The sequence below is a fragment of the Hetaerina americana genome, unplaced genomic scaffold, assembly GCF_022747635.1.
Source record: "Hetaerina americana unplaced genomic scaffold, ioHetAmer1.1.p SCAF_58, whole genome shotgun sequence".
NCBI lineage: Eukaryota > Metazoa > Arthropoda > Insecta > Odonata > Calopterygidae > Hetaerina > Hetaerina americana.
Genome location: NW_027287183.1, coordinates 60,801 through 85,200, shown reverse-complemented (window position 1 = coordinate 85,200; position 24,400 = coordinate 60,801).

The following is a 24,400-nucleotide window of genomic DNA, read 5'->3' as shown; positions in this document are numbered from 1 at the left end:
TTTCATTCTACACGCATGCAAATACATATACTACCATCTAACAAATGCACCTTGCAGTTATTATTTTAACGTGTAAATTTGTATATTTGTTCATTGAGGGTATGAAATGTTTTTAAATCTGAGTCTGGAGGTCTGCAGAAAGAACATAAGTTACTGTTGGGTTAATTAGACCGCAGTAAGGTGCAACAAGCGCTTTCAATGTAATTATTTTCAAATACACATTCTATGCTTTCAAAAATACTTTTCACTGCCACAAAACTCCTCCTCCGGGTCTTGTACCTCTATCGTTTCGGTAAACTGTGAAACTGTGGCTCTTCTGCCCCAAATACCTCTATTGGCCCTCGCATTCTGTCTCTTCGGCCACATTCACCATGTATGACTCCCTCCCGCAAACCATACTCTCCAGCGTAATATTTGTACGCCCATGTATCTGCTGAAGGGATATTCGACTCTCACTCGCCCCCTCTCAACGTTCGCTTTCAACGCTGTCCGACCGCGGCAAGGAGGGAGAAGTATTTCCGTTTAAAAGTAGTCTAGTGTGTAATCAACCCCGCCACACATCCTAGCGGTGACTTTTAGGGAACTTGGTAAATAAATAATAATAATAATCAACATGAACACACACCAGCGTGGCACACTGCTTTCGTAGCACTGTTTTTTATTGTCTAGTTTACGGGTGCATTCAGTTCATATTCTCTCATGGCCCACTCATTCCTCACCACATCGCTCCAATTTCTATTGGTTAAAAACCCCAAAGCTGCCCCACAAACGCGCACCCCGCTTTCCGTCAACATTCATTAACATTCCACCCTCGCTGCCATTAAGTTCCACTACCTTGCAGCACTGTGAGAGCGGTTACATTTTCATTCTCTGCCATTTGGGCCTCCAACGACACACACTCGATATCATTCGATACACAATACGCATCCGCGACTGATCGTCTCATTTGACACACCGCGCTTCGCAGGCGCAATGCCTAGATCCATAAATATCATCTACTCGTTTAATTATTAGTAGTGAGTATTAGATTTTATGGGAGGCGACCGACAGCTAAGGTCATTTGCGCAATTAGGAATGGTTGGGAAAGGATGAAGGGTGGAGAGAAGCCCGGCGTCGGCATTAGCCCACTCTAATAACGAAAGGCGCCAAGGGGTCCGCAGTTTAACGTCCCTTCCGATGGACGTCGTACTCACTCAAAGTGATTTCCTCAAAGCACCTCAAGTGGGGATCGAGATACCACTGAAAAAATCACTGTCTCTCATTTTATTGGCATAATCTCTCCTATCGTAGTACGATGGACCAGTAAGCCATTTCCAGCATCACTGCTAAAGAGTCATTCGTCCAATTAATGCAAGAGATTTAATCTCTAATTAAATCTTCTTCGTGAGTAGTTCTGGACCCACCTCCGCTCATTTTTTTGATAAGCAAGTTAGTTTGTCATGAGAACGTTTCACAAATCTAGCTCCTTTACGCTGCACGCGATCTCCTTCGGCAATCAATCCAACTTCATGAGGATCCCATATCCTAGCAGCATGTTCTAAATGAGTCCTAACCAGCGAAAGATAACATTACTCGTAAACATTTTCATCAAATTTCCATATCTATCCATTTTCGACACATTTCAGTGAAATATTCAAAATAAAGACCTATACTAATGCAACAGGGACAGAGAAATCTTTTGGAAATTGACGAATGGGACAGATATGATTTACTGGCGTGGGGAAACAAAATACTTCTAGGGCAAAATCTTGAGGGAAAATGCCCAGTGGTAGCCATGGTGACTCTCGGAGGAATAAAAGTGTGGTAAAACTCGAGACAGCTGGGCAAGGGGAGAACAAATGAGACCCAGTGACTCGTTGAAAGCTAATTCGTGTAAGCACGCACTCGGACGCGAGTTACTCGAATCCGCTTCCATGGCTCAGGGAATGTTTGGTGAGAAAACATAAAAATTCAGAGTGAAACTTTTTTAATTCGCACTCCAGAGGAATTAAAAAGCTATCCAAAGTTATAATGGACCCAATTTAGACGGATGACAAGCTAGCATTGTGTGATAAATTCGTACTTACATACAAGCCCTGTACAATGCGACGCTTTCCCTTGTATCTAGGAGTGCATAAATTATTCTGGGCATATTGTGTGCTGTATTTGTCAACTTTTAATTAAAAAGTGAGAGTGGTCGTCTATTTCATCTCCATCCTGGAGCGCGGCAGCACCTGGGAGTACTCGAAATAATATGTTAGAGTCACAAGAACGACGTTTCATTCGATGCGAGCGCCGCATCGGGCACCCAGAAACAGATGAGTGAGTGTACGGAAGGGGGAGACGAAAGCGCGGAAGAAATCGGATTCGTCGATGGCGCAATGAAGTAATAAACACTTGGACACCTGGTAACATTCGTGGGAAACCACGAGGTGAAGAGGAGCTGCGCACTGGAATCACGGACGGATACTTCTGGATCTTAGACGAGACCAGACCAGAATCCCTATTGTCTAGGCGTTTGCCCTTCATTCTCAATGCTGCTTCGGTGCGACAACGTCCACCCCTTCAGCTTCAGTGTTTGTGCAATCGGCACATGGGAAACATTGGCGAACGAAAGTGTAAATGGCGAACGTGTACCTTTCCAATGTTAGTGAAGGAGAAATTGAAAGAAGGACCACTAGTGGGTTGGCAATTGGCCTTAAAGTTATGCAAGAACTAAAATTACCTTAATTTTAAGGGCGGGAACAATTTGCCCAAAACTCGTCAACAGGACGGGATAACATTTTCTAATCCTAAAAACTTAAATTTAACTTTTTAACTCTGGTCTAAGCTTTGAATATATAATTTTTTTTCTTTTGTTTTATTTTTTTAAAATCCTTTTATTTTTCAATCTTTTTTTTTTAATAGTTATTTAGATAAATATGTTTCTTTTTAATTACTTCTAGATCTTTACTACTCATTCCACCTTTATAAGGATCTTCAGACATGGACCCACCAAGGGGCGATTATCAACCCAAACCAAGAACCTTTTTCCAGCAGTAAACAGTTTTTCACAGCAATCACTACTTGGTTCAGTTTGTACCCAAAAAGAGCAGTCATTCATATGAAAGATCACTTTTTTGTCTTAGTGTAGGTTCTCCATCTTGGTATTATCAGAGAAATTTAAGTGAAATTAAACAGAAATTTATATTCAAATAATACAATTTATAAACAATATTCTTTGTTCATAAATGTCTGTTTGATTTCACAGAATTTACTCTAATATATCTAAGATTATAAAAATAAAATTTAAATAATATTATATCATATAAAATGTGTATTAAATTGTAATGTGTATATGCAATAATATATTATCTATGGCCCCGAAAAATGGTCATTGAAGCAGGAGGATAGACGTAGATTGGAGGACTTTGAGATATGGGGGTGGAGAAGGATGGAGAAGGTGAAATAGACCAAAAGGAAAAGAAATGAGGAAGTACTAGGTATGGTGGGTGAGGAGAGGGGTTTATTGGGAGAAATAAATCATTAGGAGGCAGGAAAAATAATATTTAAAATAATAATATAATAAAAAATAATATATAAAAAAAGCATATTGATGGGCAGTGGGATGCTGAAGACTGTAATTGAGGGGAGAATGTTAGGCAAGCAAGGAAAGGGCAGGAACAGGATAGGGATGTTAGATGGGATGAAGGAAGTATACAAAGATGAAGAGGGACTTGATCTAGAGTGGGATGTCGGGTTGTGTTTTCCCCGGAGGGATGAGATATTTAGTTGGTCGTTGTGTCCATCTAAAACATACCTTAACCGGTAGATTACTTGATAATTATAAACAATATTTGTTTGTAATAATAATAAACCTTTTCGGGGATTAATCTTGTTCTCCCCTTCGCCCTTTACTCGAAAGGAAGCGTAATGAGCTGGCACTGACCCTTGCGCAATTAAAGGGTATACCCTGAAAATAGCACGGCACTGAAATGAAAGTAGGCGGGGAAGCATGTTTGTCCCTAAATGTTCGTGTGCTCAAAGGACGCTCCAAGATCACCAGAATTATTGGAAAACCCCGAGGCGCACTGAACAGCACAGCGAGTGTCAATTCAAAAAACCTATACTAAAAAAGAACTTCATAAATGAGCTGAATCAAAACTTCAAGCTATCCAAATGTATACTTTAACATTCGAATTAAATGAATATCAACGGCCTTTTAAAATGGATTTTAAAGGGGAATCATTGCAATGTTTTGATTTTATCGATTTTTAATTAAAAATATGCTGCATTAATAAAAGGAGGGATCGGCAATGATGAATGTTAGTGTGTTTCTCTATGTGAAATTTGAACGTGAATTGCACCAGAGGAATAAGACATAATATTTGCATCTCTCTCTTCCTCACGACAACAACGCATACAATTTTGTATCATTTTTATATTCCAATATGACGATGCCACGCAATGCTTGGCTTATTTTATCGACGCCGTGTTCAATATCAAACGATCGGGACATTTATTTGAACTGGCATCGAGTCGTCCATTCTCCCCGTCCACCCATCCCCAGCTAGAATACGCTTTGTGTGTTTTCTGGCGACAACTTACCACGACGAGTCCTGGCAGCTTTTCCTACGTATATTTCTGTTTCGTTCCATTTTAAAATTAAAGTTCAATTCTGGACGGGACCCAAACACTCGACTCATACGTATTTGCTGCGGGATCACACGAACGAGAAATGGCTAACATTTCCATCGTTATATTTTCCATCCGCTGGCACGGATTCATTTGATTACACAATTGAGGAAGGAAGGAGAGATTGCTGTGAGACATAATGCAAGATTGAGGGGGGCGAGACATAGAGTACAGGGTACATTCCCAGAGTAATGCAATTAAAAATCCTGCGCCGCTCATATTGGCCGCGAAATATTCAATATCAAGTCAGATCAGATATCAGTTTTCAATTGTTTCGCTTGAATGATACCTCGTATGAATCATTTTTTGGCGTATCAGCATTATTAGAGAAGCTAGATTGAGAATCACTCACGGAGCGAAAGTTAAATCACAGATTAAATCCCTTGAATTAAATGGAAGGATGACTCTTCAGCGGTGACTTTGAAATTATGCTAACAGCCCAATTGTACTACAGTATGAGAGATTGAGTAAATTAAATTAGAGAGATTTAGTAAAGAATAGGTAGAGTTAAGATGTCGTTTTTTTCTTAGGTGACCCCCTGCCACACACCATAAAGTGGCTTTTAGGCTACCACGTAATGTAAATATACAATGCAAACGAAAGGAGAAAATAAAATGATCCATCACAACGACCGCAGAAACACTGTTTCCTTTCCGGATGCTTTTCCCCAGCAGCCTCTTTGCCACCGCAAAATTTGCAATCCCTTGATGCAGCGTGCTTTTTTTTTGTTTCCAAAGCCACTTCCTCCGGCAAATGATTCTCTCCTGACTCTCCTTCTGGGCAGGCCTCTAGGGGCAGAAGTTTTAATACGCTTTCATATACTAATTACGACGTATTTTTGTTTTCTGCTATGTAAGTCGTAGCCATGATAATTGGGGTAAATATTTTTTTAGCAGAATGAAACGGGCGAGAAAAAGAGGAAAAAAAAACGAAACTGTGATTCCAACATTCGCAATTTGTTTGCATGACAATGGGTTTGCTGTTGTGCGGTATCATTGAATAAAAATAAATTGTGCTTCAAACACTCCATGAAAACATGTCAATATACCCCTCCGGCAACTACGACATGCACTGAATATCATGCTGGATAATCAAACTATTTTCACCCGATGATATTGTACGGAAGCGAAAACAACTTCCATATTTAATCATATGTTATGTGGGTAAACTACAAACGTGTAATCGCAATGCTATCTGTCGCCCTCTGTTCCTCACGAAGGAAAACATCAAAACGGAAACGCTTTTTTGAAAGGCTTTTTTGATGGCAAAACGTTTGCCATCGAAAGAAACCATAAAACGGACACACCGTTCAAATACTGAGCAACACACAACCTCTTCGGAGACAGCTTGGTTATCGGAAAATCTGCCGTGTCGAAATTGCGGTTTTATAATCGAAAATTGAAAGTTGGGTTGGTCCGATTGGTCTGCGGTGGGCGACACGCAGTCCCGGGCGTATAATCTGGCGGGGATCCACCGGGGCAAAGCCGATGACGGGGGGAGGGTTGGAGGGGGGGGGGTGCTGAAGTGGCTTATCACTTTCGGGAGACAAAACAACAAAGAATGCCCAACCGGGCCTCTCGCTTTCGGCACAGAACGGGCCCGCCGCATTGTCGAGGGAAGCGACCCGTGGCAGCTGATTAGCAGTCAGGACGGTGGCGGTAATGAAATCAAGGGGAAATTGACTGTCGGGAAAAGTGGTCCCAAAAATCCAAGAATTCATTAGGGAACCAGTTGCTTCATTCAAATATGGGCTAGAGATTTCCAGAAAGTCCTTTCTCATCAATATCTGAGACCATTAAATCGACAAAAAGAGATAAAAAAACTACTTAAAGATGTAAACACACCGATGAGTCTTTCCTGTCTTATAAAACTCAGTCTTTTTCTAAAGCCGGCCCACAAATTATTTTCTCCAATGGTTCGCGTTAGAATTCATACCAAATTGTCATCTTTAGTAATCTATGAGAAGTTGAAAGAAATATAATATTGACTAAGAAGCAAGAAAAAATAAGAAAATATAATTTTAAAAATTGAAACTAAAAACACAATCAATTATATATATATATATATTATTATTATTATTAGGTAATCTACCGGTTAAGGTAGGTTTTTAGATGTACATAATTACTAATTAAATAATTTGTGACCCCTAGCAAAACACAACATACTACTTTACAGCAGGGTTGTCAGAAATGTTTCCGACCAAACAAAGCCACAAGACATTTTGTCTGAAATGTCCGATGATTTCTCAGGTCGGAAACGTTTCAGACCACCCTTGATTTCGTCGAAGTAACTTGGAAGTGTTGAATGAAAAACTTGGACAGCAACAAACAATATAAGAACACATAGAAAGGACACTCACGCGTTGTCTTAAAAATTTCGAAGGAATTTAGCTGCTTCTTCCTCAGAAGAAACAGTAGTATTGAAAAAAAAAATATATATATATATACATATATATATATATATATATATATATATATATATATATATATATATATATAAATTACAAGAAAAACTACTGCAAACATATATAATCCTTAATTATTTGTTAAAATAGAGTTGCATAAATCTAGTTTATTCAATAGCAATAGTCGTGGTTAGGTTTGGTAATTGGAGGTAATTTTGCTATCATAACCGAAAACGAAGAACTTAAATAATAAAATAAAAGGTCACAGTAAAACACAATATGAGGTTAAGTCTCGCATTTCCATGCAAACAGCATACAAAAGCACACAACGACGCCACTCAAATCCACCCGCCGTGGCCCTTCTCATGTAAAATGGCCGTTGTAACATTGGACTTCGCCTCCCGGGACGATGTAAACACGCCCCAGTGAAAGCCGGCCATTGATGAACTCGTGGACGGCGCAGAGGAATCGGTTTACCCGGCTAATTTACCAAAACAAGACGAGGGAGCGGAGGCAACGCCGGCTGCCGAATACAGTTTCCAGACAATCTAATCCAACAACGGACAAAGGCCCACCCTCGCCCACGCCAATTTTGTGTCGCCCATGCGCCGTCCGGGGGAATTGATTGCACCAGGGGACACCCCACCGGTGTCTTTCAGGGTACCATGTATGTATGCAATCCGAGGGTGTCCGTAGCCGTGGAATGAGAAACTGGTGGCACGAATAATTTTCCTAGTTTTTTACAAATTCCCCGTTAGTCACTAACAATTAGGTGGAATTTAATTGTGACAGTGCTCGTTCCTGGCGGTTGCATCGCCCCCTGCCGTACACCATACCTGTGGGTTGAAAGGATCATGTAAAACCATATTTGAGAGGAGCGCTAATTGAAAACAAAAGGGATGGCCCTGCTTAGGTTCTAAATGTCCACACGGAAAGGCCCGCAAGGGCGTGACGTATATCCTGCGCACTAAGAGCACCAGCAGTGGGGATGCACGATGCCCCCCAACACCCTGCTAACCAATTGAGCGGCAAAAACTCAACCCTTTCAGCGATAATGGTACCCCTATGCTGCATAGCACGCAGGCACGCAACGTGTTGCGGGGTGATGACGTACGATTCGAAAACATTGCCTCGGCAAAATGGCGCACGCCTTCACCTCGAATTCACCACTCCTTTTCGCACGTGACTGCCACGAAATAGACGCATACTCAGCGCGGCGACACCCCCAGAGCGCCCTGAACTGACAAAAGAAGTATGCCATGACAGGAGATCAGTATGTTTTGTTGGGCCCATTTGACCAATGGTTTCCTGGGTCCACTTTTATTTTACTTCACAGTTAGTTGGGGATTCCTTTGAATCTTAGTTCCTCTTTTTACAAACAATAATCAGACGTAAGGAAACAACAGACATAATAAAACAGACAAAAATAATCAGACATAAGGAAAGTTAGTTCAATAGTTTCAGCCTCAACTTTGTGGAAGTTCATTTTAATAAATGAAAAAGAAACACTTTGTTCCAATCCACCAATTTATAATAAATGAAAAAGAAACACTTTGTTCCAATCCACCAATTTATTACAGGTACGACTAGTTTCGACGCTACGGCGTCATCCTCAGGTACAAAGTTTAAAGTCACAATCATAGTATATATACTCTCTTCTGGAAAGGGTGGGGGAGTTGTGGGAAGAGGGGGCGGGGAGGGGAGTACGGGGGTAGGTACGAAAGTATGTGGGAGAGGGTAGGAAACACCAGGAAAAGCGTTAGTGAGTGGGGGGGTTTGGAAGGTGGGTTAAGAAAGGGGAAATTAGGGGAAAGGGGAGGGGATTAGTAAGCTAGGGATTTCATTGGTCAGTATAATTTGAGTCAATGGCTAATGGGGATAAAGGTACGGGTTAGGAGTCAATGGGAGTTGGGGGGAAGGGGTTATTGGTTCTGTTTTTCTGTTATTGCTAGGGAGGCTTCCAGGAGAGGTGATACGTTTTCAAACAGAATGTCATTGAGTAAAGGATGTTTCTTCATTGTTCTCCGGATCTCCAACTCTTCCTTCTTGTCCATCCTCCTCCCTTTTTCTTCCCGATGTAGTATTTTGGGGATGAAATCGCTGGTGTGATTTTCCTCCCACAGGTGTTTGGCAAAGTGGGATTGGGCTAGGTTACACTTCTTGTAGCACCTCTTGTGTTCCTCCGCTCTTGTCCGCACCGCTCGACCACTCTGCCCGATGTACCTCGCACTGCAATCCCCGCAAACCATTTCATATATCCCACTGTTTTCCAGTGGCTCAACTTTATCTTTAGTTTTGTTTATGAAAATTTTAAGATTTTGTTTGTTATAGAAAGCAATTCTAAATTTGTCTTTCGGGAATAATTTGCTAATTTTTTCGGACGGGACACCATAATAGGGCAATTTTACCCACTTAAGTTTTTCCTTAATAGTTACCCCTGAATTGTAAAGTAGCTGTTGGGCTCTTATGGAGCGTTGGTTGGAACAAAAATTGTTTATGAATAGTTCAGTTAACACAAAAAACATTTACTTCTGGGTCCGCTACGTGGATGACATCTTTGCAATATGGACTGGCACTGTAAGACAACTGCACAGTTTTTTGTCGGTTTTAAATTCTCAGTGTAATAATATTAAGTTTACGTGTGAAAAAGAAAATGAAGGAAAACTAAGTTTTCTTGACGTTACAGTGACTAAAAGGGAAAAAGGATTCGATTTTCAATTATATCGCAAAACCACCACTACAGACCATGTAATTCCTGCTGACTCCCGCCATCATATATCCCAAAAGTTATCCACATTTCACTTCCTACTGAATAGACTACTTAATATTCCCCTCTCGATAGGAAAATTTAACGAGGAATTGATGAAAATCAAATCTATAGCAACTACAAATGGCTACAGTGAAAAAATGGTGGACAAAATGCTCCGCAAGAAACGCTCCATAAGAGCCCAACAGCTACTTTACAATTCAGGGGTAACTATTAAGGAAAAACTTAAGTGGGTAAAATTGCCCTATTATGGTGTCCCGTCCGAAAAAATTAGCAAATTATTCCCGAAAGACAAATTTAGAATTGCTTTCTATAACAAACAAAATCTTAAAATTTTCATAAACAAAACTAAAGATAAAGTTGAGCCACTGGAAAACAGTGGGATATATGAAATGGTTTGCGGGGATTGCAGTGCGAGGTACATCGGGCAGAGTGGTCGAGCGGTGCGGACAAGAGCGGAGGAACACAAGAGGTGCTACAAGAAGTGTAACCTAGCCCAATCCCACTTTGCCAAACACCTGTGGGAGGAAAATCACACCAGCGATTTCATCCCCAAAATACTACATCGGGAAGAAAAAGGGAGGAGGATGGACAAGAAGGAAGAGTTGGAGATCCGGAGAACAATGAAGAAACATCCTTTACTCAATGACATTCTGTTTGAAAACGTATCACCTCTCCTGGAAGCCTCCCTAGCAATAACAGAAAAACAGAACCAATAACCCCTTCCCCCCAACTCCCATTGACTCCTAACCCGTACCTTTATCCCCATTAGCCATTGACTCAAATTATACTGACCAATGAAATCCCTAGCTTACTAATCCCCTCCCCTTTCCCCTAATTTCCCCTTTCTTAACCCACCTTCCAAACCCCCCCACTCACTAACGCTTTTCCTGGTGTTTCCTACCCTCTCCCACATACTTTCGTACCTACCCCCGTACTCCCCTCCCCGCCCCCTCTTCCCACAACTCCCCCACCCTTTCCAGAAGAGAGTATATATACTATGATTGTGACTTTAAACTTTGTACCTGAGGATGACGCCGTAGCGTCGAAACTAGTCGTACCTGTAATAAATTGGTGGATTGGAACAAAGTGTTTCTTTTTCATTTATTATAAATTGGTGGATTGGAACAAAGTGTTTCTTTTTCATTTATTATAAGGAAAGTTATTCTAAAATTTCAACATCTACAGGTGCTTATATATGTTAGGAGTTAAACTAATGATAAACAATTCAAGAATAAAAAAATCACTCAATAGACAAATAGGAGAATACATTGCTACATTTTACACAAAATATTTTCCAGTTAGTTCACTTGTTGTGGTTCAGTATTTGCTGGTTTTCTTATTGCAAATTTTCCAAGCAGGTTATTGTTGTTCTTTAGGCAGAATGTAATCATTTCCCTAATGCTTGTTAGCTTCTCTTCCATACTGTTCCATAAGAGTTGTCGCTCTGTCTCATAGAATACACAATCCTCCACTCTATGTTCTGCTGTGTCTTCTTTTCCACGGTTACACAGAGGGGTAAAACATTTCCCTATGAAGTGTAAGTAGGAGTTGAAGTTCCCATGCCCGGTTAACACTTGTATGCTTGCTGAGGAGTGTTTATTATTTAATTTTATCCGGTCATCTATGTTCGGAAATATACGGTGCGTTTTCCTTCCCTTTTCTGTTCTGTTCCATTCGTCGTTCCATTCTCTATGTGTTTCCTGTCTCAGTAGTCTTTTTATGGTAGGAATTCAAGGAAAAGGATTGTATTTCCGTAATTCCGCCGCGTCTGATCGTCTTCCCCCCTCTCCCCTCCACATGGAGAGAAGCCGAGAAGACGAAAAGGGGGGGGGGGAAAAAGCCCCTCGCTTTTTTTAGTTTACTCCGCAGTTACTTCTGTCATTGCAGCGCAAGTTATTTTAGGTTAGACTCAAGTAGTGAAAGTGACAAAATATGAAGCTTGAGCACTCATTTAAAATTATTATTTCCAGGGGACAATGATGATTTTCGAAAATTTCGGAAACTCATCCATATATACCGAGTATTTAAGTATCATTTCATTTTTTTCATTAAAATACGACGAAATTGATTTATTAGTGTAAGACAAATTATTTCATGGATAATTATTTGAATTCAATTAATTGTATTTATCGTATCAGGCGCGAAATATTCCTAAATAAATTTTTGTAATGTAATTTTTAATCGTGGAATGGGCGCCATCGAATGTGATCACCGCGAAAAGCCAATCGTCGACGCCGTCTCATTCCGCCCATTGGGACGAATGCCGAATCTACTTGACTCCGGAAGGAAAGATATTCCTAAATGAAGTACGCGTTTAAGAATAAACTGTAAGAAGAGATAATTTGGAGAATACTATTTAATATCACCTTGCAGAGACGCAAAGAAAAACATTTTTGTCGGCATGAGCAATGAAATATGTAACCGCCGGTTATTAAATTATAACCATATTTTAGGTCGTACGAGAATCGCTTGGAGAATGCATGTTGACTATATCGGATTGTTTTTTTGTGCGGGCGTAGAATTTCTCGACAAAAAAAGTGGACATTAATGGTAGTTATTTGCCTGAGCTACCAAACCTTCTAAAATACATAAAATCTGGGTATCTGGCAGGCAATTTCATAACAATAAATAAAAGACACGTTTCCACACCATTATATATACGAGTACGAGGTGTGGTCAGAAAATAACGGGAATTTATTTTAATTTCGCGGGTTTGGAGAGTCCGATTGCCAATATTTTCTTTTATTATGTTGGTGTAAATGCCCCAAGTGTATGAAAAAATTTTTAGCTGGATTCATTGTTTACTTTATCTGTGGCAACCGAGTTTAGGTTAGTCGTGTTTTAATGAGCTCAGCGATTTCCATTTGTTAAAAAAATGGATGAAAGAATTAGTATCAAGCCTTAGTTTCGACGTCATATCCGAAAACCCTTGTTTCGTCACCTATTATAACACGATCGACCATAGGTCAGGAACGACATAAACAACACCAAACAGATGAATTGGCCTGGGCGCGGTAGCCAAGGCCACCCGCGGAAAGGTTGAAGGGGGGCGGCAGACCTTTTGGGTCCCTAAGGTAGGAAGGGATTTGGCCCCGCCGGATGAGGGCGCGGCCGGAGGCGGAAAGGCATTAGGAATGCGAGGAGGTGGAGCGAGATGGACGGAGAGGGGAAGATCATTAGCGAAGTTTCAAATATAGTGCGGGGGGGCGAGAGGCGAATTTGAGGACAGCTGAAAGAGTGAGTGGAGGAGATCCTCAGGCGGTGGAATGATGCTGAGGACTGCAACATAAGGGAAAATGTTCGGAAAAAAGAGGAGAATGAAGGAAAAGAATGTAATTTTCGAAGACATGAACGATGGTTATGAAATTAATTGCGTTTAATGCAAAATATAAATACTTATCAATGCATAAAGCCTTACCTCTTTCAGACTCTAAGGTTGAAAAACATACAGAGTCAGTTAATTAATTAAAAATTGGCTATTGTCCATAAAATAAGATTTATTACGACCGGTTACAATGTAGCTACATCTTCATCAGCCACGCAAAGACACAGATCATCATCTTTCAACACCTGATGATGATTGAAACCGGTCGTAAAAAATCTTATTTTGTGGAAAATTGCCAATTTTTAATTAATCAGGATATTCCACCATATCACGCCTGAAGCTTCTCTTTGTAGACAGGCAGTTATCATAAATCTGATGACTGACCTTGCAAATCGAGCTATTCATTTGCCTAAAATGAGCATTCTATGTTCCTACGTAATCATTCCTAACTGTATCTACATCGTTAAGCGGATTTCCCCAAAAGATCACTGTGTATGGATTGACGTTCAAATAATGTGTTACCTTTCAACACCTGTTACTGCTGTGGCGAGAAGATGCAATGTTTTGCAGAGATATCCGTTATTCAGAGGATTAAGCAGCTTTAGCAGATTGTCTAAATGCTATACCAACGCTGAAAGGACACATGGCAATTAGAATTATGCTTAAAAAAGTGCACAGTGATGAATTGTTTGGAAAAGAGTAGTTCCCTCTCGAATGCGTACTGCATCGGGAACACCGAAATGGAATCTTACTAAATACTTTGGCGTTACCCTCACTCACGACCTCTCCTGGATGAAACACATAATACAAAAAACACCGACAAAAAAATAGGATTCATTAGAAGAGTATTGGGTATATGTGATGAAAAGGTCAAAGAGAAATGTTATCTGTCGCTGGTTAGGCCACATTTAGAATATGCTGCTAATGCTGCTGGGATTATCAGGAAGTTGGATTGATTGCCGAATCGGATTGCGTACAGTGTAGAGGAGATAAATTTGTAAAGCGTTGTCATGATAAACTTAGTAGAGTTTCAAAAATATTAGAGCAACTAGGCAGGGAATCACTTTATGGAGCGAAGGTTAAATTACACAATAATCTCTTGCATTAATTGGAAGGTTGTCTCTTTAGCAGTGATGTTGAAAATTTATTATTAACCCCATCATACTTCGGTAAGGCGAGAACTTGTCAGTATAATTAGAGAGATCAAATGTAGAACAGATAGATTTAAGATGTCATTTTGTCCACGAGCGATAAGTGGTCAGAATAATATTAGAAAACCGCGCTAGGGAGGAAAAGCATTTTGGGACAAAAGTAACCTTGTGTGCAATCACCCCCTGCCACACACACCGGTGATGGCATGCAGGATGCTGTGTAATAATAAAAATAAATAATAATAGGTTGAACTGAAAGTGGCTGCATGAAAAATGCGGACGCTCCACCTCCTGTTACGACAAAAAAGTAAATATTTAGTTTCACTGTGGAAGAAGCCGTTTTTGCGAGGTTTCACTGTATTCTCATAAAAAACCGAAGGGATAAAAACCACCCCAAAACGTTTTGCTAGTTGTTTTAAAATTCCATTTCATTGGACGCTGTAAAGTTTTAATCAAGTAAATGAATAAATGATTTTCAGTAAAATGTTTCTTTTAAATGGGACCCATTTTAACCACAATGATGTACCTTATTTCGCCCCCGTTGAAGTATGCTTAAACCAAATATGTTGTAACGATAATGACAAGTGCTTCATTAAACATTTCCACAAATACCGAGAAGGGAAAACTTGTCATTAACAATATCAAATCAAATAAAATGTTAAAATATCAATGTCTTTGTAGCAACTTATTATCATTTTCTTCTATGCGATTGATGTACTTACTGGAAATATATAAGATTTTTTCGACCGATTTAACGCCAGTGGACAAATTTGCTGTCGGTACTTTTGCCGTAAGATCGGTGGACTTGAAGGAAAGAACCAAACCGAAAGAATCAATCGCTCGCTAATTTCAAAAGTTGCGAGTTCGACAATCCTATTTCTGGCATAAAATGTGCCCAGGAACGATTTGCGGTTTTTCGGTAACCGTGTGGAAGTTATGGTTTCTCTTCAGCTATAAAAGCACACAAACCCGTGTCGCAACCATAATATAAGCTAAATGAGGAAAATACAACTATTTTCAACAGAAACATGACGGAAAGCAGTTTAAGTCCAAATAAATAGGCCTTAACTTGCACTCCCTCTAACTAACGTCTGGTCTTGCTTGAGCGAAGTTAAGAAGAAAGAAAACAACGGGATAGTGTGGGAAGAATTGCGGTCGCAGAGGGCTCAGGAAGCCCTGCACACGGAAAGCATTCGCTTACCTCTTTCCGTGGAGTGTGAATCATTTCGCTCGCGCGGAAAACAATCTTGACGAGAGCGCGAGAACCGTCCGATGATGCATTGCACACGAGCGAATGGGATTTAAGTTTCGCGACGAGTGACGACTTAAAACAGGGAGGGCTCTAAAGTTGGTCGTCTAACATCATCGCATCCGTCCCGGTAAACACCGTAAATGGGTCAGGCCTATTATTTGTGGATATAATGTCATCCGAAGCAACCGAATGCATTTCCAGGGACGATATACAGTGTCATTTTACGCTCGAAATACGGTGGAAAACATCGTAAATAATTTCTCCAAAAACCCGGGGGATGAAATGAAAAATCTAGGGATTTACGAAGTATGACGTGGCGGTTGGGCATAGCAGTACGCGAGGCAAATGGGAATGGATTTCGGAACCAGATCCAGGCAACACCGGAATGGCCCAATTGCAAAAAAAATATCCCAAATCCTAGTTGGCAAGGAACTTGAGGGAGGAGTCGTGCCGATGCAGTTTTCTCGCAAAGATTCGCCATATCCTGAGAGTAGAAAACATAAAAAGTTTTACTTTGGAAAACGCGGAGCCGAGCACGGGCGTATTAAAATGGAAGCGTTCATTACACGCCATCGTAACATAAATCAAGAAATAAAGGTGATTCAGGTTCAAATTTTCAGTTAAAACCGTGAATTTCACGAAGAAGAAGGAGGGTACTGAGCCTATTAGTCACAACCAATTAAACGAACAAGACTCATCCTACTTTCCAAGCTTACAAGAAGCAATTAGGAAAATTGTTGTAAATATATAGACTATTTCGTTCCCTATAAATTAATGGCATTAAATGTATTGTCTTCGGCGTAACCTTATGGAATTTACATAACATTTTAAAATGAAATAAGTAACTTTGTAATTCCAGCCTTTAGTGTTTCTAAATAAAGTGTTTGTTGGCTTACGAATTTACTTATTTCATTTCAATTGTTACATGTTGGATGTCTATGAAAGTAAGTAGCTTTTTTAATGGACATAAAATTATTTATATATTATTTCAATGAAACAATTATAATGGGAAATCTCAAATATCTTTTGATAATAAAAAAAACAATGAGTCGCCGTGGGACGCATGGAAAGGAAAGGCAAGCCATGGGTGCCTCTAGATTAAACAATTGGTAGAGCGCAAAGATACTTCCAACTGGTGAGATTAAGTAAGGGGAGGGGGACTGCCTAAGTAGTTGAACTTAGCTGATGCATGATACAGGATTTTAGGGCAAATTAAATACCTAAGTTTTTGCCTCTCAAGTTTTCGTGTTTTCGTGTTCAACGCGACCTCGCCTAGGAGGAAGCAGCGTGGGGGGAAGCGACTGGAAGTGACTCGGCGAAGAAAGGAAGTCAAACGGAACCCCTGAATGCATTGGGTCTCGAATACTTCTCCTCACCCCTCCACCAGAGCCTTTCCTCTTTCCAAAACATCCTAGCCCATCAATGTTTACCCATTTGCCTCAGACAAACCCCTCTCCTCCCATTAGGACTCAGATCAGGTCACTAGCTTTGCATTTTAACGGACAACAGAAATTTTCCGAGATAGCGGACCGCCTTAAGAAAACGGTATTGAATACTATAATTATTTATTATATTTCAATTATTCTTTTGGATTAGTAGGTAGATAATTTGATTAATAAATAGGAATTCATAATTGAATTCAACATTTTATTAAAAATTGGCAATTTTCCACGAAATAAAATTGCCAATTTTTCATTTTTTTATTTTTAATTAATTATGATATTCCAACATATCATGCCTGAAACGTCTCTTTTTATTCAACAATTAAGTACGCTTTTAATAATTTTAATAAGAAGAAAAGGCCGTAAAGTATTTAGGAATTATAATTAAATTTTGTCAACACCAATGGTTGCGGGCTTCGGGGTGTGCACATTGCCTTAGAGAAAGATAAAACTAAAAATGATATTTCCTCACCTGATGCCATTCAATCCTACGTCATTAACCCTGCGAGTGGTCACTGAGCCATGCAGAAGAGGATGTTATACGTAGGACCAGGAACTTTAGCTGCCGACGTGGTTATGTTGGTAGAATGGAAGAGAGTCCAATCACCAAGTAACCCAATTACGACAACCCAATCAACCCTCGCACATACAAAGCTAACCTTTTTTTTACTATATAAATAATTGATTATAAAACAGAATGCATGAATAGTAACTGATGCATACCAAACAAAATCTATACTATTTTGAAGTTCAGAATAGAATATAAATCGATCCATTGATACCTCGTAAGGTATTAATTGTATAATATTACCAAAACAATGAGCTACTATTCTTAGGTACCTGTGTTAAAAACATGCGAGAGTAATGAATCATAATGGACCATCGAGTAGAAACATTTCTTTGCAGAATTTCACTTAGGAACAAAAAAGATATTTAAAGTTGAAGATGTTTGTACGCTGTTTCGTATTGCAGTTAACAAATCCCAGCATATTAAGAGATTTTTTGGTAACGAAGATAATGTATTTATTTGAGGACAAGTCAGAATTAAGAGTAGCATCGTGGCACTTAACTTCGAACACCTGCTTTAAAAGTGTGTTAGATAAGCAAGTATTGCGCATAACAATATTTCTGGATAAGTGATAAATGATATAATTCGATTTAGGTTTGTCGATCGTCTATTATTTCCAAAAGATATATGAGAAAAGACCTAATTTTTATTTTATTTGTTTATTTATTTATTCAGCATTAGTCCAAAAACAGCACATTTTGGCCTTTACATCGGACTATTAACAGGACGTTACCCCGCCACCACCGGGGTCGACAATGGTTTGTGAGAAGAAAGGGGTAGATAAAAAAGTTATTGAATGCGAAAGTGATAGAAAATAATCTCAAAATATGAGAAGTTTTTATATCTTTGGAACAGAAAGACCGGTATGAAGCAAAATAGATGAATGCGTAATAGCCGAAAGACGCCTGATAGGATAGGACAAAGGGGAGGATATTAGAGAAACAGAGTTTCTTTTCGCAAACTTAAGCGACTTTTATGTTACACAAGGGACCTCACACGATCAATTTTGTCGTCAACACATTGTGGTTAAAGGTCATTCCAGCCTTGCAGCATCCGTGGCGTCTTGTCGGCCATCTTCAAAACGCTTAATCCACTTGAAAACGGATGTTTTATTCAGAGCATTTTCACCGAAAAAAGCTATCAACAGTTCTATGATTTCTTGATAACTTTAACCGCACTTCATCAAAAACTTGATGCTGGTTCGTTGCTCCGTGATTTCGTCAATTTCCATTTTCGACAAACAACGTAAAAACAAGGCCAATAGAAACTAACATAACTGGCAACATACTCACAGCTCGACAATCCGCCATGCACAGACGGCTCATTGGGTCTCAGGCAACTAGCACCACCGCTGGTGGGCGGGGCTATATTCTGCGTCATGGCCATCAGATTGCACCAGTTCGCGCATTTATTGCACAGACCACGTATTGCCAACCTGAAAGAAAACCACTTCAATCGTATCAGCATACATTAGTTCGGAGAATCGTGAGAACCGACAATAGAGAGAATCTAAAACATTGATCTTGTGTAAAAAATTAGACGTTTCAGGCGTGATATGGTGTAATATATTAATGAATTAAAAATTGGCAATTTTCCACAAAATATGAGGAAAATATTATGTGGATATTTTTTTGTGGAAAAATACATAATATGTGGGTTGTTAACTCAGCATTATTATGAAAGCTGACAACATGCTCTGCTATCAGATTTCATAATAATGCTAGGTTAAATGGCATTTGAAATTCAATATAGATCACGTATGGGCACACAGACAGAAAAATGTATAAGTTCAAGGCCGGGTTTGTTCAACGCCTGGACGAGGAATAGCGCGTTGGGCAAGAAATGAAGGGGTTGAAAATTCAACCGATATTCCAGATTACGAGTAAATTCGCATAAGACCGTTTCGGCACATCCAGTCTAGCATGGCGGGGTGGGGGCGATGCTTTGACAAGCGCTATACACAAATCGGTATGATATGACTAATAATGACACAGAAAAATTTTATCTAACGGAGTGAGTGTGCAAGGGTGGAGGAGAGGAGGGGGGGGAGCTCACTTTCGGGGCATGGAATTCTTTTGCTACTCATTCCTGTGTCCGCCGTCGCCGAATACGAAAAGCCGCCATTAAAAAAGTGGATGCAGACGCTGGGGAGTTCGATCCCTAGGGTGTCCTTCCATTGGGGATGGAAGCCGGCCAGTTTGAGGGGCGGCCAACAGATTCAAAAGCGAAATCACGGAATGCGACTTCACGAGTTAAGTGTTATGCATTGCGAGTCGCCATAAATGCCTCGCCACCTAGACCCAATTGCAGCAGCGTGACTCAGAAGACTGTAGCAGTTGGATCGCAAGAGTTTTGCCGGAACAATAAGTATCTCGGAGTTTTCTCGTAGGACGATACAGTGGAAGAGATCATCAAAAAAAAGACCATCGTTCACATTAAACACGGGAGCGTGGGCCGTTTTTATCGAAAGTAATGGTAATGTGTGCGGGAATGCAGAAAGTGATGGACATATACATGTATCTATGCATATCCTAAATACATGTAGGTAGATTTATACATTAGGAACTCATTCCTGCCTTTAGAAAGGTGGTTTCGCCACCGAAAATTCGGAATATAGTAAGTGTGAGTTTCACCTGTGTGTGTTTCTCTGCGTTTTTGTTCGCTTTCTCTATCTTGCTTCCTCGATCACCAAAAAATAAAACGATATTATGTATATATATATGTATAAACATGTATATCTGTGTATACATATATATATATATATATATATATATATATATATATATATATTCAAACACAAAAAACCGCCATTTGGCGAACAAGTATTTATTCACACATAAATTTTAGGAAAAGTGATAGGAAGAGGTGGGGGAAGCGGAATCGAGCAGATCACATGTGCAAGAATATTTCCTTGACCGGAACTTGAACCACGGATCTTTCGACTTGCCGGGCCGTTAACCACGTGAGCTATGAGATTAATTATTTTATTCGGTTCAAAATGTTACCCAGTTTGTTGGCATCATACATATTATCAGGTTACAGCTAATGTGTACATCATGTATTTCCTTTGTATAAGTATATACATGTATACTTACGTATATACATAATATGTAAACCACATACATATACAAGTGCATATACATACACACATACATATGTACACGCACACACACACATAAACATATGCATATAGACGCATGCACGTACATTTGACCATTAACATCGTGAAAACATAGAAAGGAAGGCAAGGTCCACAGATATTAGGAAGAAGATTTTAACAAGCAACGGAAAATTATGCATTGTGAGAAATTATCAATGGTAGGGTTGAAATTATCGATAATAGCTCAGTGATTCTGCAAAAAGAAAACTCTTCATCGATGGTCGAAGCGTGTCCGGCACCGGGTGGGTACCGGACATCACCATCGTGGCTAACGTCGCTCCGGTCGCAATTCGATCCCAGGCGACGAGTGCTTCGCCGCGTCCTGGGCGCCTTGTCCAACGGGACGACGAGCGAGGGCGCGGCATTTCGCCGCATCCCTCCCACCCTACCTCGTCGGAAAAGGAAGAGCCAGCCGTGTCTCCACAAAGGGCGGGTAATTCGGCAGCGTTCCCCGGGGGGCCTTCTTCGAAGGAGCACCGATTGGGGCCGCCACGGGGCAAGAGGGAGGGTCGCAGTGGCGGACTGAGAGTCATCGGCCGAAGGGGCGAGGTCGGGAAAAATCAGGGGAGATAGTTGCATGTGGTCCGTCTCTAGAGGAGCTCTGGGAAGATCGTCGACACCTTGGATGTCCTTAATGGAGAATTGGGTATCTGGGATTTTTGACTTAGCGAAACTTGTATGTATGTTGAGTTCCGGGGTCGGTTACGCTTTCTTTATGGTTAATGATAAAGGGGTCAAGAGGTGAGCTCTTCGGGACGGGAAACAATCGCAATCAGATGCATCCTCCTCACCTGTCACCAGAGGTTCTCGGGGTGTTTGAAGCCCGTGATGTAAGGATTGCGAGGCGAGGGCGTCGATGATATGGGCAGGGGGAGGGGGGGCGAAATCCCTCCTCCTCCCTCCTCATTTGACGAGGTCACGGAGACGGGGGCTGGTGGTCGTGTGAGACCATGCGAGGTGGTAGGTACGTGAGCTACTTATATTCGAGACCAGAAGCTTGGGGTCGTCTGTCCTCATCTTTTCGGATCCCTTTCTTCCGTTGACGATTTTCGCTCCCGCTGACATTTCACTCAAAGTGAAGGGAAATTGTCTAAGATATTTCGTCCACCTCGTCCATACCTCCCGCCGCTTCCAAAGGGAGAGAGAGATAGCGGAAGGCTACGCTACTGAGGGAAATGGATATTTAAAATTTTAATAAAATGTCGACTCATACTATGCTAGTATTTACGAGTAGAAGGTAAAACAAATGTCCGAAGTATTATAAAAAATTTTATACTTGCTATACTCTGAAAATCATTTTGTACTTTCACGGTCTTTATACTCTAGCGTAACTTTTACGATGTGTGAACTGCACTTATACTTATGGTGGAATTACGTTTAGTCAGTGTGCGTTATATTCTGACCATATATTTTTATTATAGCATAGCATAATAGCATATTATATTTTTGTTGGGGAAGTTGAAACGATATACGTATAAGATCCGCAAAATCATCACCTCATCGCCCAGCCAATCACCCTCGTCATCTCGCCTGGACGAGATAGCGGCAGATAGATCCACCACGGGAAAATTACGCGAGGACAATATGACGGCAATAAAATGCTGATAAGAAGAAACTTTTAGGCAGGGTTAAGGAGGGAAGGGAAGGAAGGAAGGAGAGGGGGGAATGGGAGCCGTTTAGATAAAGAAAGCGGTTATAAGGACCGAGGGCGGTGCGCAAGAGAGGAGGGTGTCCCGGAAGCAATCGACGCGGCCGGTTTTTACGTGCGCCCTCGAGTGACGTCGACGTGGTCTGCGCGTCGCGACTGAGGGTGAGGAGCGGCTCGTGGTTGCGGTAGCGCACTAAAAGGGTCGGAGACAGGGACAGCCAGCCCGTGGATGCTGGAAATGACGGCCGATTTGGTGAAATAAAACGAGGGAAACGATTAAAATAACATGAACATTAAGCCAAACTCAAAGTTTTGTTATTTTCTGCCAAAAGTGAACAAAATTCATTTAAAAATTTTATCATGCGAAACGTCTGCTTGGTTAGTTGTTCACATGCGCTACTTTTGCCGCTGCCTTTTGAAGCCTTCTTGAGGTTTGCAGTGTCGCGGTAAGATTTGCCTGGGTTTTCTAACCCAGGCAAATCTTAAGGGACCTTAAAGAACGATGGCGCTTTTTTCGAAAATTTGCATTATCTTTATATCGACGAAACTTTTGTAGAAATGACATTTAATAAATGATACAGTTTCAGGTGTAACATGCTGCAGATCCTTCATGATGAAAGAAGGCCTAACCACATAGAACTTTTTTATTACGACCTAGGTTTCGTTACAGCGTAACATCTTCAGGTGGATGCTACATCTTCAGGTGGATGCTACATCTTCAGGTGGATGCTACATCTTCAGGTGGATGCTACATCTTCAGGTGGATGCTACATCTTCAGGTGGACCATCTTCTGTGGATGCTACGCTGTAACGAAACCTAGGCCGTGATAACAAAATTCTGTGTGGAAAAGCAGAGTGTCTTCTTTCATCACCCTTATAGAAATTATCAAAGTAAAATGAGGCATATTTACTATCAATGCTAAAATGAAAATTCTAATATTTTGGCTCCGTGGAACTTGATTCGCCCTTCGTGTATTTATGAAGCAAAACGCGCCGAATCCTTGGAAATTCTATAAAAATGGATTTGGGCCGATACATGTATTGAAGGACGGATTATGATAAAAATGTGAAATATTACAGCTATCGTTGAAATTAAAATTGAAAGTAAAACGATTGTCAATCAAAACACGTTTTTGAAGCAGACCCACTTCAGCTGAGCCATGGGATTTTTCTGAATGCGGAGTAAGGAAGATATCAAACAGAGATTAGCTCATGCTTTGAAGACTTTTACAGTGATGACGTAACGTTTCTTGCTCTTGAACGTCTGTGATGCTCACAGACGCTCAAGAGCAAGAAAAACGCCTCCGGGGTAAAGGGTTTTGAGTGAAAAAGCAGGGTTTTTTGTGAACTTCAAACAAACTCCAGTTTATGTGGAGAGTTGAGATCTATAAGTGGAAGAGAAATGGACCATATGCAAACGAGACCATGGAAGAGCTGCAGCCTTGGAAATTCGGTGTTTTTTCGGAGATCAAATGGATGCATGGGAATGAGATGTTAAATGAAGAGATGGAGAGGAAGGAAAGACAATATGTGGTACGATAAGAGGAAGAGAACTATGTGGATTGGGCGTGCCTTAAGATATAAAGCATTTGCTAACGGAAAATATGATCGCAATGAAGGCATCACCTGAAAGAACGAGAAACAATATGTGTTAATAAATTATCAAATTTTTTGTCGTCACATAGTACCCTGCTAGCCACCGCCAGGGTGTGTGGCAGGATATGATTACACACCAGATCTACCAGACTACTCTATTTGGCCAAGTAAAGAGGAATATGTTGGGAATGAGACATACCATGGGATATTTAAGGGAGTAACTTGGATACAGGCGATAACATTCTCAATAGAGGAAAGGAGAATCAAGTCAAGGATGAGGCAGATGGAAGAGGCTATCCTAGGAGATGTAACTTTGTCTCCAACCGAGAAAAGGAGCAGGAGCAGGAATGGGAAATATTAGAAAACGGGAAATCGACCGGAAAAATACTACCTGGCGCGAAGGAAAGAATGAAGATCAACTTTAAAACTTA